Raw genomic sequence first — 11494 nt, forward strand, 5'->3', positions numbered from 1 at the left:
AGCTCAAAGGATTTTGATTTCTGAAACCCCACCCTAAAAGTTATGTCATTATTTTTGTTTTCTTGACACAGAATACTGATAGTCACCAAATAAGGTTTTTTTGTCTGTTTGCTTTCTTGGGAAAAACTAATTATTTTAAAAGAAATTCTAGTACCCTCACTTTTTTGTACCTCTGAAAAAACAGATTTTTCAACATTATATAAATTTCCAAAAAAAAAAAAAGCACTGTAAATAGATAATAAATTTCCTATAAAAATTTCTGGACAAAATGACCCCAACATTTGATAAGAAATGTAACTATAAGTAATGCAGGAAAGTATGCAGAAGGGTAGCCATCATTTTCAAAAACATTTTACCACATTTAAATCTTCCCCTGTTTTCAGAAATTATTTATTCCACGGTTAATGACTGGTTACAAACAAATATTAAGCCCCTGTTACACTATATGTAAAAATATCATGCTGTGCTGTAGTAGCACCGCTTAAATCAACTGAGTTCATTCTTAATAAGTAAAGTGAATAAACAGCATCTATGTGTTTGGAGTCACACTGACCTAAATAATACTAAGTACATCTATGGAAATGAGTCAAATAATAGTAGGGCATAAATTCATGCCCTGAAACTATTTTTTCTCCTAAAACATAAAATGTCAGGGCCTGCCCTGACACTCTTTTGATCTTGGCTACTTGACCAGCTGTCTCCCAAGGGTTTCCTGGGCACAGCTAGGGCACAAGCCCAGCTTTGGGGCTTTTCCCAAGAGGCAGGCTAGATGAAGCTTGGGCTTGGGAGGCTAAGGGAGCTTAACCATATGGAAGTGGCCGTGCTTAGCTGGCCTCCAGGCTAGAGGGAGGCCTTGCATCATTCAATTTATTTGTAAAAATTACAGGCGAGCAGCAGAAATGCAGCTGTAATAGGAAAATAAAACAAACAAACATGTAAACAACAAACATTCCCAATTAGTCTCCCAACAGTAAACATTCCCAATTAATCTCTCATAATTACTGGAATAAAAGAGACAAACCCTGACAAATCTGTTCTCTTGTGTCCCTGGGGGATAAACAGACGTGAGTGGCCAGCTTCTGGTCTACCAGCGTGCCGGGGATTTGTGCTGCCTCTCCACGCTGTGCTTTCCATATTGACCCAGCGCACTGGTGCTGAGGCACAGCCCAGTCTGGAGGCAGCTGTCTCGCCCATGAGCACCACTTACTGACACGCGTCAGCTCACATCAACAACACGCCTGCAACTTAAGGTACTCAAACTCTGCGCTGAGTAAATTTCTTCCCAGCTGCCACATTTTAAACATACATCCTGAGCCTATATATTGTTTAGCTGTAGGGCATTTTCCTCTTGAAAGTTTTTAAAAAGACACACTTAATTTCGCACTCACTGCTGTCTTCTGTTATGGCAAAGAGACACTTCCTTTCCTCTTTCTTTCTCTTCTCACCCAAAGTCTTCTTCAATATATTCAAGAATAAATTAATCAACCTCCACTAAGCAAATATCTTTCAAAGAAATCACCAGGTCTAATACTTCTATTTTATCCATTAGCCTGAAACCATTTTAGGCTAATGACATACAATGTCATGTCTAGTGGAAAATGGGGAAGGGGTTATTCTCTTCATCAGGAAAAATGTTTGGAGCTCTTAAAACGATTTTTTCTGAACTTGAAAAAGTTTTAAATCTTCAAAGTTTTGGAAGCAAATAAAGTATTAGGGACAGATCAAGAACTTTGTGTCAATGTTTTGGGGACTTCTTTCAGTTTTTAATTTTTTCTAATTTTCATAAGAAAATCAACTTATAGATTAGGAAAAATGAAAACTATATCTTTTAATTAATATATTATCACAGTGCACAGAAAATGTATGAAAATACGTCTTTTCTACAGACAATTTTAATTTAACTTGTATGTCAGATAAACCTAAATTTCAAAGAAATTTGAACCAGCTTCAAGTTTTACTTAAGACCTGACTGAAATATCTTCAAACACAAGACTTATGTGATAAAAAAAAATGATTCATTCTGAATCGACATTTGAAAAATTAGTTTTTTTAATTTAATAGAGATTCTTTCAAGGTGATGAATAACAAAGAGGCATTATTCAGGTACATTTTTTTTGTGTAAAAGAAAAATTGCTTGAAAGTTTTGAAAATATTTTTATTGTTTACTTGTCTTTCTCCTCTTTTTCTCATTGAAATACTTTCCTGCTTCCACAAAAAAAAAAATAAAAATACACACTATCATTAAGCAACTTATATATTCTCTGTTTCTGAAACAAACAAAGCAAAAGTTTCTAGTTTGCATTGTTGCAGAAGAAAGATGACAAATCTTAATGACAGATAAATCTTTTCAATCCATTTTTGTTAAAGAAAATAATTTCCTTTCAAGGGTAAAGCTCACAAGTAAAGCTTCTGTCATTAAATTCCTCCTTTGTTGTTTCTTGCTATTAAGTTGTGTAAGGTGGAGGTATACAAAAACCTCTCTGAGGCATCTGCACCATAAATAGTCCTTTTGTTTGCCACCAGGAAGGAAGCGAGGGCAGTCACAGCACTATAGGCCCAATATGTAAGGGAGGAAAGAGCTGTTGCCTCACGCTCACCTAAATATACTTCACTGACAGCCAGGCAGCAGTCCTGGAGGAACTGCTGGGAAAGCAAGCAGAGAAATGAAATATGTTTTTAGGCACATTGAAACGAAGGCCTGAGTTCCATATTCTGAGTTCCATTTTGCACAGTTTGACTTTTTGAAGCCCATATTTTTTGCCATACCTGACGGATGTTGAAAGAGCAGCTAGCAATGTCAGCGGTAAACAGATTTTTTTGATGTGCATACTGAGAAGTTCTAATTGCAGGACAAATTTTTCACTAGTTTTCCTCAAATTTTTTCGACCTCTGAGTGAAACTCTGTGGTTGGTAAAAAGCTTATCAGCCATATTTTCTTTTTCAGAATTATTTGCCAAAAAGATTATAATAGATTATTTTATACAGATTGTGCATCACCACTCAGGAATGTAATTTTCCAACAGAAGACAAATAAAGACATGTTGTTTGACTATACTGATAGATCCTACATTGGCAGACTTTTTTCCTGCTGCAAATCTGATTTACTTTAGATGTGAGATTAATCCTTTTACAAGAGGCAGGAATGTGAAATTATAAAGACGAAGGATTTGCTGCCACTTCTGATATTATTTATACTTACATAGCACTTACAAAGGTGAGGACATGCAGCAGCAAATTATCTAAAATATTTTTCCTCAGATCTTCCTTCTGACATCATGCCAAAGTTAACTCCACTCAATCCATTCAACAGTTTTTCAGCATCAAAATTTTATATGATAAAATGGTATATTTATTTGCTGCATTAAATAAAACATTGTATTAAATACTCCTCTGCTCCACTGTCATTTTCAGTTTTCCTATAAGCTCCACAAGACATCCACAGAAAATATTTTTTATTTCTCCGGTGTAAGACTGTAGTTGATTTTTCAAGTCTAAACAGGAAGACTTTGACTGTGATTGTAGATGACACTAGCCTGTAGTTGGAAAAATATTGTTCAGATTCATGTTTTTCAGGACAAAATGTAACTTGGCTGCAGAGTCTAAAATAAAGATTCACTTTGTTTTCTCCTTTTTCAGGATTTGATTACTTTTTCGGGGTTTTTTGGTTAGTTGGTTGCTTGGGGTTTTTGGGTGAGTTTTGTTTGTTTGGGGTTTTTGTTTGTTTGTTTGTTTTGCTTTAACATCACTGCCTCTTATTTATAGCCCTGGGTTTAAAACATTCTGCAGGAGAACCATTTGACTCTGCTGTTTTACCTTCAGGAAACTATTTAACCACTCTTAGCTATTTACTGTGTTATCAAATCTTCCTCTGTAACTTCATGGTCAGACAGAAGAAGAGCCAGCAAATCCCTGCTGGGATGAGGAAATCAGTCAGTAACAAAGTAGGGCATTATACAGATTGGGATATTAAAAGAAAAAAAGTATATATGTATGCACATGTATACACACAGATAAATGTGTATACAAATGCACACAAAATCTGTTAGGGCCATCTGGATTTCCAACATGGGAAATGGTTATTTTCTGGCTTTAGCCTTCTTTTGAGGCTCCCATCCTGTCGTTATGTCAGCTTTAGTTACTTCTCCCATGGCCAGAACACGTTAGGTAACTCAACTTTCATAATTTTATTTTTAACCTCGGTTGCACTTTTTTTCTGCCTTACTTCTGTCTTAGGGATCTTTCATAAAAGAGTGCACTTCTCTCTCAAAAAAAAAACCCCAACAATATAACGCATCCTTATATATATTTTTACTTCATTTTGCTATGTCTTCACCATTTCCAAATTTGTTTCCAAGTTCATTCAGGGTTTTGCCTAACTCATTTTTGTCTTCAAACCTGGCAAAAGTAATGCCTTCTATAACAGTAAGAGGAAAAATAAAAGCAAACCTGTCTGCAAAGAATCCAGGATGCAGTGTAAATCCATTTCCATTGATGTAAACTGACTTATCTCTCATGAGATGCCAGTTTTCTAAGGCTGTCATCACAGCAGCAATGTCAGATTGCAAAGGGAGGTTTTGATGTAGTTTGAATGTCCATCAGTTAGTGCAGAAAGTTTACACACTGCTGAGAAACTTTAAACACTTGTTGTAGAGGATAAATCCTTTATTTGTTGTCTCATTTTTCACTTAATTCTACATAGGGGTAATTAATTAATATTAATGTGGTATTTGCATACTTTAAAAGAGAAGTAGCACATATATATGTATTATAGATCAGTTTATTAAGTCCTTTTACCAATATTTTTTGGTAATTCACAGACATTTTTTACCATTTTCTGCTGTAATGTAAAATCTAGTCATCCCTTGGTAGACTCTGAATATGTGTCTGCTATAATAAAGTCTAATAGCTTTATTTATGACAGTCCTTTGGAGACTCCAGCAACTGTGTGCAGTCAAGATTGTTCAAGCCATTATAATACAAGATTGTGTTACAGTGATTTGAATGGATAAAAGTTCTTTCATTTCCAAAAGGGAAATAAATTGTTAGACGCTGTTCTGTAATGTATGAGGACAAATGTATTCCTTTAGTCCCCCAGACACAAAGCTGTATTTTCTCAAGCAACACTGTTGCAAAAAATAAAATGCACAAGAACTAAGAGGGTTAGTGAACAAAAAGTATAGAAATTATCTATTTATTTATTTACTTATTTTCTAGTGTAAAATTTTGTATATCAGGTACCTTAAAAATCCTTTCTTTTGGGATATTCAACAGCTTAACCATGGAAACATTCCTTCAATTTGTCTCCTTGAAAAATGTCTGAATCTAACAGAACTGGCTATTAAAGTCTACCTTGTGCAGTGTTAGTTCATTAGTATATGCAAAGTTCGCTTTGCAGTAGTCCCTCATTATAAAAGTCATCCTTCACATTTTATCTACAAAAGTTCATTTGAATAGAAATTTGAAAGAATACAGCTACGCAACCCATTTTAAAACAGTTAATTGCTTCCAGTACTTCTAAAGTATACAAAACATTAAAAAAAAAAAGTAGAAATATTTAAAGATTTTCCCCAGAAAGTTAAATTTAAAGTTATCTGGTGCTGACAAAATTTTATAACCCCAGATTTACACGTTTGAATAAACTTGGGAGAATTATTACCTTTCATGGTCATTGATCACGAAAGCATCTTTGTTCAACAAAATGTGATTAGGTCCCCTTGAGGTCAGCACATGCTTAAAGACTAATATTTATTTAAGGATTTTGCTGATGTGAATCTTTCTGCAATTACCTTTTCATTTGATTGTGTTAACAATGCACAGTAATGCTTGTTTGTTCAGGAAAAATTTCTGCTTACAAACTTGTAATACTTGAGAGAGAGAGAGAGAGTGGAGCTAACACACTGTTTAGCAACAGGACAGAAGTACTGTTAAGTGCTATTGCTGTGTTGGGCAAACCAAGAGCAAAAATGACATAGAAAAACACAGTCTTGGTAGTAAGTGATGTCTGGCCATTTGCCTTAAAAGATTGAAATTTCCACTATTGATATTTTTTTTCTCTTTTTTTTTTTAAATATCCATGCATTTGTGTTCTGCACCCAAACCAAACTAAGCTAGTTTTTCTTGTATATCCATCTTTTTATTTCATATAGCCAGTAGCATATAATTTCAGTCTACATGCTTTTCTAAGGAAGATCATATTATCAAGGAAATGTCCTGGCTGCCGTAAGAGAAAATTGAACACACACACACAAATACATACACATAGATGAAAGCAAAGCACACTTGAGACTAGACATAGTCCAGTGATTGATATTTCAAGTTGCACGTGACACTCCTTCCTTGTTCTGTTGCACTGCATTTAGATATTGTATGGCTCTCCAGACATGCTATGCATAATTTTACATACCATCTGCTTTACATGCCAGGTTCCATATGTACAATGTATAACCTAAAACCAATATTTTGAATGATTTGAGCTACAGTGGAGGCTTTTGTTCTTAAATTGTTGGATAGAAGAATATAGTCCTAAATAAATTATCCAGTGAATGTGTTCTGAGACTAACAATAAAAGTTATTTTGAAAATGTTCTTAAAGGTGTAGAAATGACAAAATTCAGGTGACTTGCAAGAATCCCAGTAATGTTGCTTACTAGATTCAAATGCCAAGAGACCTGTAAATGCTTGCTACCATTCCCCTAACAACCATAGCATTACAAGGACATAAACATGTTTCAGTCAGGCAAGGGACGGCAAAAATAGTCTTGAAATATTCATCTGGGTAAAGAGGAACAGCATTTACTCCTCAAAACAGGATGAGGTTTATAAAGCTGCTGAAAGTGAGTAATGGTTATTCAGAATCATGTTCTGGGGTTTCCTGATAGTTCATTATCTGGCTTCATTCAACAGTGCCTTAGATCTTATATACTCTTCAGTTACAGGTAAGCCTAAAAAAACCTAAATTTCTGTTTTGGAGATGCTGTCCACAAGATGTGTCTGAATATCCATACACATCTTTGAAGAAGAAGCACTAAAACATCAAAATGGAAAAAAAAACATTAATTCCAAACAATGGCTCTCAGACAAACCCAAAGATTTATTCAAATAGTATCTTCATTTTTAGAACTGCTGATCCTTTTCATTGAAGAAAGAAAAGAACATTGCTTTGGATCTTAAAAAAAGTACCATCATCACACCCTGCTATACCCCCCCCAACTGAAAAAATCCAAACCTCTTAATATTGAAGTAATCAACATATTTTTCACATTTGACTTGAAATAGAAATATTGTCAACAAAAAAATGTCGTGGCATTATAATGTGTTAGCAAACAGCAGATAGAATGAAGAATAGAGGAAGCAACAAAGTAGCTGAAAACAAAATTTTACTCCATGTAAAGTCCCATAAAATACATACCTTTCACTTTCATATATGGCACATGATAAAATAGTTCACAGGAAAATTAGAAAGAAACTTTCAATATGACATTTTAAGAATGAGTTGTCTGTCTTGTCTATGGATTTAGAAGGAGAGAAGAGATAATCAGTGTAGCATTTGTCCATTTTGCAGGCTTTTTTTCCCGCTGTAACATGAACATCTTAATCTTTTCACAGTTAAGTATTAGTGACACATTCAGTTCACTTCAATGACAATTCTATCAGATGCCTGCAAAAAAAGCTGAACAAGAGGTACAGCACTTCAAACTTTGTTTTTATATTTGCGTTTTAACAAAAAGTTGTACTTAAAATGGAAATATCATTATTGGACCATAACTAAGACAGGTTTTTTAATTCCTGTATTGCATTTTGTTAGTGGTGGGGGCTACAGGGGTGCATTCTGTGAGAAGCTGCTAGAAGCTTTCCTTGTGTTCAACAGAGCTGATGCCAGCCAGCTCCAAGATGGACCCACCAGTGGCCCAGGCTGAGCACCATCAGCAGCGGTGGCAGCACCTCTGGGATAACAGATTTAAGAAGGGAAAAAAATAGCCTGAGCAACAGAAACTGCAGCCAGAGAGAGGAGTGAGCAACAGAAATTGCAGTCACAGAGAGGACTGAGAATACGTGAGAGCAACAGCTCTGAAGACATCAAGGTCAGTGGAGAAAGAGGAGGGGGAGATGCTCCAGGTGCCAGAGCAGAGATTCCCCTGAAGCCTGTGGTGCAGAGCATGGTGAGGCAGGATGTCCCTCTGCAACCCATGGAGGTTCCTAGTAGAGCAGAGATCCACCTGTAGCCCATGGAGGAGCTTGTGCCAGAGCAGGTGGATGTTCCCAGGAGACTGTGACCCCTTGGGAAGTTCATGCTGGAGCAGGCTTCTGACAGGACCTGTGGCCTTGTGGAGGAAGAACCTCACACTGGAGTAGTGTCCCTCTGTGTGCTACCCAGAGTGGAACAGTCTGCACCTGTAGGAATGCACCTTGTGGGAGGGACCCACACTGGAGCAGCTCATGAAGAACTGCAGCCCATGGGAGGACTTGTTGGAAAAGTTCATGGCGGACCATCTCCCATGGGATGAACACCACACCAAAGAGGAAGAGTGTGAGGAATCCTCCTCCTGGGGAGGAAGGAGCAGCAGAGACAACACGTGATAAACTGACCACAACCCTCATTCCCCATCCCCCAGAACCACTGGCAGGAAGGAGGTAGGTAATGAGGGTGTCAAGACAAGCCTGGGAAGAAGAATGAGGGGGTAGAGAGGAGGTTGAGAGGGGAAGAGGGGATGTTTAAGATTTAGCTTTTATTTCTTGTTTTCCTACTCTGGTAACAAATTTCTCCAAGATGAGTCTGTTTCACACGTGACAGTAACTGCTGAATGATTCTCCTGTCCTTATCTCAACCCATGAGCTTTTTGTTACATTTCTCTTCCCTGTTTAGTTGAGGAGGAGAGTGACAACAGGGTTTTTGGCTGGCACCCAGCCAAGTGGCACCCCAACACACCTATCAATGTAATAGTCACATTGTTTGTGAGTATGGGCATATTTCTGATAATTGATAAGTTTTTGACCAATTTCAGTGGGGGGGTGGGGGGCTTGGGTGTTCTTTCAACACTCAGATTTGGAAAAAAAAATTAAAAATCACACTTTCCTTTTTAGGACATTTCAAGCAGTTGAGAGTGGTTAGTCAGGTTACAGGAATAAGTCTAGCTTTTTCCATTTGAATATCAATATTTGTATTTGGTGCTTCATTATATATCTGACTGCTCCCAATCTAAATACTGCACTGAACAGAGGATGTTCTGTGAACTAGAACTTCCATTTGCTAATGGAATTTTTTTTTGCATAAAATCTTCTTTGTAATCCATATGAATATGGGCATTTTAATTATTAATCAGAAGCATTCTTTCTTATTTGTATCTGTGCTGTGAAAGAGTTGGATAAAATGGGATGAAAAATTAATGTACATTTAGATTTTTCTCCTCTCTAGAGGGAGGGTGTTCATGAGTTAAATGCTTATGCAACACCTTTTCTTACAAACTGTACTACAGTTCTCTTGTTACTTCTCTGTTGTGCCTTTCTGGGCCTGATCCACAGGCCACTGAAGCCAATGAGAGACCACATAATTGTCTCTGGCTGCTTCCACTACTTTTTAGTGAGAAAAAAGATATACTGGAAAAAGTATCTGTTACAATATAATGTGTTTTAATATCTGGGTAAAACAATGGGATTCAGCCCACTTGATTTCCAACACATCAAAAAATCTTTCCAGTATTCTCCAGTGCAAAGTGTCAATGAAAATCTGGAAGACAATTCTGACACTGCGCTGCTAAAACTCTTCGGTTAGCACGCTAGTTTCTAAGATGAAGTTTCTTTTGTACATCTCTTTCACTTTGCCATCTCTCCATCTTCTGCCCAGTCCCTTTCATTCCGTATTGACCATAATTGCCTTCCTCTGAAGTCAATTGGGAGTTTTGCCATTGACTTCAATGGCGGAGTTATCATACCCAGGATGAAAAACACAGTGAGAGGAGATCATTGCCAAAGTACACACACAGTAAAAGTAAGAAAAAAGATTTCAGTGATTTACCAAAATCCACTTAAAAATCGGCAGCAACTGTGAGCTTTCATATGTGTTTCCCACAAATCGCACCAGGCAGTCTAGGAGAACAAAAAGCCCCTTGCACGGTGTTCCTGGCATTTGGTAGCCAGGGCTGAGCCCCTGCCTGAGCCGAGTTAGCCGAGCGCAAACCCGAGCCGAGCGGAGCTACCCACTAATTGATAGCAAACATTTTACAAACATTACGCTTCCCTAAGGGACAAGCGTTTTCCCACCGGAGCCCTCTGCAGCGCAGGAGGACGGAGCATGCAGGACGGGGAGCGGGCAGGGGAGCCGCGGGCACCCTCTCGCTGCGGTGCCGGGGCACCGGCCGGGGCTCCGCTCCGCTCCCCACGCCCCGGTGCGCAGCACCTGGGTGCTCCGCTCCGCAGGTGAGGCGCTCGGCGGAGCTCCGTCCCCGTGTCCGATCGCTGGCACCGCTGCGCCCGAAACACCGGACAGCGTTGGCAGCTGCCAGAGACGTGGCCAAAACCGAGGAGCAGCAGCGGACAGTACCCGGGGCGCACGGGGGGCACCGTGCCCTCCGTGCCCCGGTCCCAGCACGGCGCGGAGCAGAGCCGCCAAGGAGGGAGCCCCAAGCGCGGCAGGGCACCCTCCACACCTTACCCGCCCCCGGGGGACCCCTGCGAGGCTCGGAGCCCCGTACTCACCGCGGTGCTGCAGGCAGCAGCCCGCAGCGCAGGCGAAGCGCCCCCGCCCCGGCCGGTGCCCGCTGCGGTGCACAGACCCCGTCCCTCGGCGCCCACATCCAAGCCCCGGCCGCGCAGCTAAAAGTCCTTCTGAGGAGCACACGGCGAGCCCCGCCGCCTCCTGCCTCGGATCGCTGCCACCTCCCCTCCCCTCGCCCCCCCGCCCTGCGCCCCCCCGGCGGGCGGCAGCAGTATAAGCAGTCCCTAACCCCTCACATCACGCACCGGCAGAGGTGCCGGTCCTCGTCGCTACTTACCGGGCATCCTTCAGAGCGGCGGGCGGGCGGGCGGGAGTGAGGGAGGAGGAGGAGAGAGGGAGGGAGGGATTGAAGGAGGGAGGGAGAAGGGAGGGAGGGGGCTCCGGGCGGGCTGCGCGACGCTGCGCTGTGCTGTTCGGCAGCTTGGGCAGCTCGGCAGAGTCAGTGAGTGAGTGCCTCCGTGCGTGACGGCGTGTGCGTGTGTGCGCGATGCTGGACACAAGCGAAGGGAGACTCAGGCACGGAAGGGCGGCGGGAAGCGGCGGGGGAGATCAGGGGGCGCAGCCCGCGCATGGCGGTGCCACCAGGTGCGGCCCAGCGCGCCCCCGGCCCCGCGGCCCCCAGCGCCCCGCAGCCGCGGCGGGAGCTGCCGGGGAACGGCTTGGGGGAGGCGCGCATCCTCCCCGCTGCCACACGCACCGCCGGCGGAACGCGGGGAGCGGGGGAGGGATTAAAAATAATGGTAATAAAAAAAGCCCAATCACTAGGAAAGAAAAGAAAAAACCG

At 40.9% G+C, this 11494-nt stretch overlaps 1 protein-coding gene across 1 annotated transcript in view; it reads right to left on the minus strand.

The window, feature by feature from the left end:
• The window catches only part of HS3ST5 (heparan sulfate-glucosamine 3-sulfotransferase 5), a 191450-nt gene extending 180614 nt beyond the window's left edge, over nt 1–10836 (minus strand). Inside the window, exon 1 of the mRNA XM_058836541.1 lies at nt 10692–10836. The gene's annotated coding sequence lies outside the window, so the exon portion shown is untranslated. The remainder of the gene's footprint in view (nt 1–10691) is intronic.
• Nucleotides 10837–11494: the final 658 nt, after the last annotated feature.

The sequence above is a fragment of the Poecile atricapillus genome, chromosome 3, assembly GCF_030490865.1.
Source record: "Poecile atricapillus isolate bPoeAtr1 chromosome 3, bPoeAtr1.hap1, whole genome shotgun sequence".
In the NCBI taxonomy this organism is placed as follows: Eukaryota; Metazoa; Chordata; class Aves; order Passeriformes; family Paridae; genus Poecile; species Poecile atricapillus.